This window comes from Vigna unguiculata, chromosome 10, assembly GCF_004118075.2.
Source record: "Vigna unguiculata cultivar IT97K-499-35 chromosome 10, ASM411807v1, whole genome shotgun sequence".
In the NCBI taxonomy this organism is placed as follows: Eukaryota; Viridiplantae; Streptophyta; class Magnoliopsida; order Fabales; family Fabaceae; genus Vigna; species Vigna unguiculata.
The window spans coordinates 31,401,374-31,409,041 of record NC_040288.1 but is presented as its reverse complement, the minus strand read 5'-3'; the positions used below and the strand labels follow the sequence as shown (position 1 = coordinate 31,409,041).

General features: G+C 25.8%; 1 long non-coding RNA gene across 1 annotated transcript; it reads left to right on the top strand.

The window, feature by feature from the left end:
• The first annotated feature begins 2,846 nt into the window (after nt 1–2,846).
• Nucleotides 2,847–4,189, top strand: LOC114165995. The gene is made up of 3 exons (XR_003599827.1): nt 2,847–3,242; nt 3,869–3,906; nt 4,062–4,189. It is a non-coding gene; the product is annotated as an uncharacterized LOC114165995 (long non-coding RNA).
• The last annotated feature ends 3,479 nt before the right edge of the window (nt 4,190–7,668 follow it).

Below are 7,668 nucleotides of genomic sequence, written 5' to 3'. Positions count from 1 at the left end.
TACTAACAAAAGTTGGTTTCTAAAAGTAAAAACTTAATAAAAAAGTCCCTAAAACTAAAAAATGTCAGCCACACCTAATAACATATGTGATTCTGCTGTATGTTCGATTTAAAATATGATGGTGTGTATAAATCTATATCTTAAATCTTGTGAATGTATTGAAACACGAACACCTCTTTTAGTTAAGGATTAAAGAATATTACCATTCTTCATTATCTCAACAAATTAAGTTAATGTTTAACCTTAAGTATTTTTAGATAACATTGTAAAAATTAATTATTACATTTGATATATTGTTTTTAAGGTTTGAAACTTTGATGTTATCTTAAAAATTTGTTTAAATTGGTTTAGGAAGGAAGATGTTTATAACTTCTATTAAGTGTGAGAATTTTATGCATATCCAAAGTTTGTCACCGAAGGACTCAACAGTAAGAGTTGACATAAAACCCTCGATTTTATTTCATAGACAGAGTTCATGTTCCTAAATGTAGATAAATTATAAAATTATAAAACAATTTAACATATTTTGAGTCCCCTAACCGAAATATAGTACTACAACAAAAATTACTTTAAACAACAACACAAAATTGTGAGTTAAATCACAAAAGTTGTAGGTTAAAGTTTAGACAACAATTTTTTAGACCTAGTCTAGGTGAGCGTTGCTGTAGATAATAAGTCACGGTTTTCAGTACGGTAACAATTTTAAAATCGTTGTTTAAAATCTTTATAAAATCTTTATAAAAGGCAATAATTTTAACATACATGTTTTTCAAAACTTCACATTTTAACACTGTGAATTCTTGGCGTTTTCCGTCTAAAATCAAAAGGAGGGAAGAAATTCAAATTTTTGCGTTTTTGGAACTAAGTTTTGCATTTTCAATAAAAAAGGACATAGGGAATATCTACTATATATCTAAGAAAAGGTTAGTATAATGAAGTTACTAAACTGGCCATTCCAATTCGTTGACACGTGTCCCAAATGGAGGGTTTTTTCGTCTTTTCGATGTTTAAGCTTTCCCGCTTCTTCCCTCCTTAATGGCTGACAATTTTTTGAATGATTCCACATTTAATATTTTATTAAAATATTGATATTGATTGAATGTTGATTGACGTGTTGGCTGCAGTTACTATTCTTCTTCTTCTTCTCCAAGAAAAAAAAAACTATTTTCAATCTTCTTCTACAAAAGTTGACAGATCTAGAAAAAAACCCTCCAACCTCAAGGTTGTCTCCTTCTTTTTCTTTTTTGTCTCCTGTTTGTGTCGCCATATCGAGATGAAGGTAAGTTATAATAACTCAACTTTGTTTTCGAATTCTCCTTCTCGGTCTTCATAAAAGGTATTTTTACTTCTTCTCAAAACTTATCCTTCTTCATCTTAACAATGGATCAAACGTTAGACATTGTTAATTTCTATTTACTTTTGTTTTAACCGAACTTTGTTTCTATTTCGTCTCTGTAGGTCTCCTTCATCAAATGGTATTCTTTTGCTTTTTATTTGGTGAAATATATCTAAACATCCTTGCCGCCGTTCTTAGATTTTGAGTCGACTTTCTTTTGGGTCTGCAGAAAGCATTAAAGGATATATTTGTTGGATTTTTTTTATTCATTTCCAATCGGGTTAGTTGGGTATATTTTTATGTTTTTGTTCGATACTTAGGGGTTTGCTAATTTTTTTTTTCGTAAAAAGCTTTGGTTTGTTGCTGAAATCGTTTCTTGCTTTTGTAGACTAGAGGATTTCAGACCCAAATGGCTAAATGGATCGAAGTTTGTTGCTGCATCATAACAAAATCAAGTTATTGCAATTTCATCTTTTATGTCCTTCTTCACATGTTATTGTTTGCAATTAGGCTCATTGTTTGTTTGAAATTTTTAGAATGGATGGGTACAATGACAGAAGGCAATTTTATAGAACCAGAACAAAACCTTTCGGCCTCAAGGTTAGTTCTCCTTCTTGGATTTTTTTTTCTTACTTTTTGAAAGACATTTTCAGATTTGCTCTTACTTTTTCTTCACGAAAGCTTTAATTTTTTTTGAGGATTTTTGTGTTGAAGATGGTGTACCGTGGATTAGTACATTTTAGTAGTTGTTGAAAGTCAATAGCTTGAGTTTTCTTTCTTCTTCTTCATGGTCTTCTTCTATTCTGTTTCGTATACCTATCATTGTGGATTGAAGAAAAGGTTAAACCTTTTGATTTTAGAAGACATATTTACTATTTTTCGTTTTTAATCTCAGTGTTGTGTGTTTAGTTGCTTCTTTGATGTTTATGGTTGTGGATTGAAGAATCAAACATGCTTAACAGAATTAGATTTGTAATGTCTATGCAGGTGTTGGTTGATTTCAAGGAAAATCCCAAGGCTGCACAGGAATATACGAAGAATCCTATGATGATGAATAAGATCCAAAAGGTGGTCAATGTTGGAATTGTCCAGATGAGGTAAATTTGTAGAAGAAAGACAATATTTGTTTGAAATTAAAAAATTAGGAAATTTTGATTTTTTTTTTTGCCGTGTTTTGTTTTAGTGTACTTCTTACTCCTTTTTTATATTTTATTTTGACATGATTTTATTTTAATTCAATCGGGGTGTGTTGTTTAAACTTTATCTTTTGGTTTTAACGAGTTCGTCATAATTTTGGTTATTGTAGTTGCTTGGGTGTACGACAAGTATAGGGCATATGTGAAGCTTGGAGAAGAATCTGAATACATTAAGATGACCTTCCGAGGGGACTACAGAAAGGAACACATTAGTATTATGTGGAAAATTAGTATGGGTACCCTATATCTGAATTTTATGTGTTGAGAATTTCTATCCATCTTCAAGGGAAAAAAAATAAACTACTCAACAACCATAAATATGTTTTAGTAGATTTGCATCTTTTCCTTATTTATATTTTGTAATTAGGATCATTAGTATTTATTCTAGCCATCTTTGCCTATTAAAACACATATTTCTGACCAATCAGGCATAACAAATATTACTTTCTTCTAAATTACATAATATGAGAGCTTTGGTTTTGATGTTGAATCAAAAACTATTTGATTCAAGCTATTAGCATGGATGGTGTTGATCTTGCATGCTCCGTTTTTAACTCAATTGCAGGAGGAGTGTGTTTCTTTAGTTAATTCAATTGCAAACCCAAATGTTGCATTTGATGTAACAGAAAAAGGCAACAAGTCACTTGAGTTGAAGATTCAAAATCAGGTGCTCTAAAAAATGTCTCTGACGAGCATGAATTGTTGTGGTGGTATGTCTTGCATTTTCAACATTATTTTTTTATGACAGTTATTTCCAATTTATCTTCTTCATATTTCTATCTTATAATTTCAAATTCTATTGACTATTCTTTTTGCTTCTCAAACTTAAATCTATACAATAATGATAGGATAGGCAACTCAAGAATCTGTAATGGGTATAAAGATGAAAGTAATAGTATTCTTCATTAACAATGGCAATTACAACGTCCACTGGTGATAGAAGGTTAACTATGACTTTTATGTTAATGTTGATAATAGAAGTGAAAAATATTTTGTGATCTTTGAGACAAAATTGTTGTTATTGTTGTTAATGTAATAACACAATGTTAGGCTGCCTGTTAACAAAGATAATGATACATTGGTACTGGCGTATGATACAAAGGACCAAATTCATAATGTAGTTCTAACTAAACAGGTTAGACATATAGATGTTTGTGAAGTTCTGCATGAACTTCGTTGATAGTGTATAAAGTTTAATCAGATGAATTTTCTTAAGCTGGATTTAGATAAATATTATTTACTTCCAAGCTTTTCTAACTTAAATCATTGGTTGATTTTGTGTTTATGGTATTTAATCTAAATATTTATGTAATTGTTCTGTTTTCTACCATTGTAGGGAGCATACCAACATGACTGTTAGAGTAAACTATAGAGGTATGATTCCCTGTCATCACAAATGCAATTATCTAAGTCCTTATTTTCTTGACTCTTGCATCTTTGTTTAAGAGTTCATTCGATATTCGATTTCATTGTTTGATTTCCAAATTGCTGGGATATAATCTCATTAAAGATTCTAAATTTTGTTTTAGATGAATAGAGGAACAATTATTATAGATGCTATCACCTACATTGAGATGCTGCAAGACAAAGTCTAGAGTCTTATCACTGATTCTGTTTTGTTGTTTTGCAATTAACTTTGGTTCACTGTATCTCATAAACTTGGGATATTTCAATTATCCTTCTTTGAATTGTAATGTATTAGCTATAATTATCTCTGTGTATATCATTTTAACACTGAATTCTGAATTGTACTAAGAAAATACGTATCTTTAGCATTAAAATGAATGTTCTATTTTTTTGTTAGAAATTTTATAACATTAAAAACGTTGTATGTAAATATTGTGGTGCTGATAATTGACTTTTTCAATGTTTGCAAGATATAACTTATGCTAAAACTTTGGAATGATAATTAATGGCAAGATTTGTTAAGATCCTATGAGATCTTATTTTATTGTAATAATGATTACAATATTAGTGGCAGAACACATGATTAGTTTATGTCAATTAAGATTCATAAACCATTCTTCCATTTCAATTATTTTAGAACCAAAATTTGTATTTCTTTCATATATTTGTTAATTTCTAACACCAATTATGTACAAGCATTTGATTAACTTTTTAACAACTTAACAAGTAATTATAAAATAAACAATCTATCTGTTTAGCGAAATACCTAAATAACTTATAATATAATATATTTATAATCTAAAAGATACACCATCATAAGTTCATATTATAATCATCATTTTAAATTGATACATTTAGTTACTAAATTTAAATTTACGTTTATATTATTAAATTATATTTATGTTAGTGTAATTTTACTATCTATATTTCAAAAAATAAAATGGTTATTCTTAAAATGATATAGATAAATATATAAAATAATGTTCCTTTAAATATTATTCTTATGAGGAGACTTATAAAGAAAATATCTTTATTGATAAAAATTCAATTTAGTAATGATTTGGGCTCATAGATATACAGATTGGAATTTGATTTATACGATCAATAATTATATGATTTATTTAAAAAAATCATTAATTGAACAGTTAATTTCATTAATTATTTTTACTTTTTTCTAACTCAATAAATTATTTTTTATCCTTTAATTTTTTAAATCTTTTAAATTTATACATTTACAGTTAACAATTATATTATTAATTTTAAAATCAATGTTTGGAACACGTTGTGATGAAAATCAATGTCAGCTACGAATAAAATTGAGTGTGCGGTTCTCTTTCATTTTTTCTCCTATGCTAATATTTATGTGGACGTGTGTTAATGTTGTTGTTGGATGGTGATGGTAAGTCATATATTTTGTGGAATTTGACTTGCTTTATTTCAATTACTTTATATTCAAATTGTTTGTAGTCATATTTAGTTACCTAATCTAGACGACTTACGGTTCAAAATTTTGATTTAGCTTGATAGCTATTAATCTCATACACTAAATAATTAAACCATTTAAATATAATTATTCCAAAAAATTGCCAATTTAAATATAATAACAATATTATTTATTTTTGAAATATAAAAAAAATAAAAAAAAACAGCAACCATCCGCGCGTATTATTAATATTATCATTATAATTATTAATTATTAAGTATTTATATTATTATTATTATTATTATTATTATTATTATTATTATATATCTATAAGTGTTTCTATTTAAAAATTTTAACATCAATTTTATATTGTATTTATTTTAGGGTTAAATATGTTTTTGGTCCCTCAAGTTTCAGCGAAATTTGGAATTAGTCCCTCATCAAAACTTTTGACCAATTTAGTCTTTCATTTTTCAAAATGCGTGAATTTAGTCCTTTTAACCAAATTTTGTTAAGTTTATCTATAGTTTCGAGCGCATTTCATGATAGTATTTAAATTAACATTGAAGCAAAAATGTGTCAAACAAAAATGTGTCAAACAGTATAAATAATTTAAATACTATCATGAAATGCGCTTGAAATGTCAAATAAACTTAACAAAATTTGGTTAAAAGGACTAAATTCACGCATTTTGGAAGATGAAGGACTAAATTGGTCAAAAGTTTTGATGAGGGACTAAACCCAAATTTCGCTCAAACTTGAGGGACCAAAAACATATTTAACCCTTTATTTTATACAGAACCATATTGCACAGTATGTCTAGGGTTTTTATTTTAATGTAATATAATGTGTTTTTATTTAAAAATGTTAACGTCAATTTAATGTTGTATTCATTTTATACGGTACCATAGTACATAATATATCTATATTTTACTTTAGAAATGATTCGTGCATATACATTTTATTTTAATATAATATACATGTGTTTATATCTACATGTTTTTCTATTTACAAATTTTAACATCAATTTCATGTTGTATTTATTTTATACGAGACCATATTACACAATATACACGCATTTTACTTTAATAATGACATGTAGATACGTATTTTATTTTAATATAATATACATATGTTTATATCTACGTGTATTTTTATTTAAAAATTTTAACATCAATCTCATGTTGTATATATTTGTACGGGATCTTATTACACCATATGCATTCGTTTTACTTTATAACGACCATTTGCATTTCATTTTAGTATAGCATACAAGTATTTATATCTACATGTGTCTCTATTTAAAAATTGTAACATCAATCTCATGTTGTATTTAATTTATACGGGACCATATTATACAAAATGTCTACATTTTACTGTGCATACACATCTCATTTAAATATAATATATATGTAAATATATCTACATGTTTATTTATATAAAAAATTTAAAAATTTAACATCAATTTCATGTTATATTTATTTTGTAGAGACCATATTACACAATATACTTACATTCTACTTAAACCACGACCACGTGTACTTGTACTTTTCATTTTAATATAATATATAACTTAAACTTATAATTATAAATTTTAATCATGTAACAATATTATTTTACTATACATTATTTATCAATTAGTATCAATTTCATAATTTAAAACAAACAAATCCATATCTAACTATTATTTTTTAATCTAATTATTATTAATAATAATATTAGTATAATCTACTATTATTAATATATCAAAAATTACATTAATTATATAATAGTAAAATATAATATTATAATTAAAATTTTTATTAATTAAAAAATGCAGTATAATATGCACCAATATTAATAACATATTTATATATTTATTATTTAATACTGTTATTACAACTATTTCTTTTAATTAATTTAACTAAAATAAATTTATTATAATTATCAAATAATCTTATAATAAAATAATAAGTTAATTATCGTACATAATTAAATTAATAAAAATAAACAATTAAATTAATATTTTATTTAGATATATATATATATATATATATATATAATAACAAAAAAATCTATTTTAAAAATTACAAAAAAATCAAAAACCACGACATGTACATACGTATTTCATTTTAATCTAATATACATGTGGTTATATCTACATGTGTTTCTATTTAAAATTTTTAATACCAATTTCATGTTGTATTTATTTTATACGGAACCATATTATACAATATGTTTACATTTTACTTTAACCATATGCGTCGATACACATTTTATTTTAATGTAGTATTTATATCTACATGTGGTTTTATTTAAAAAATTTA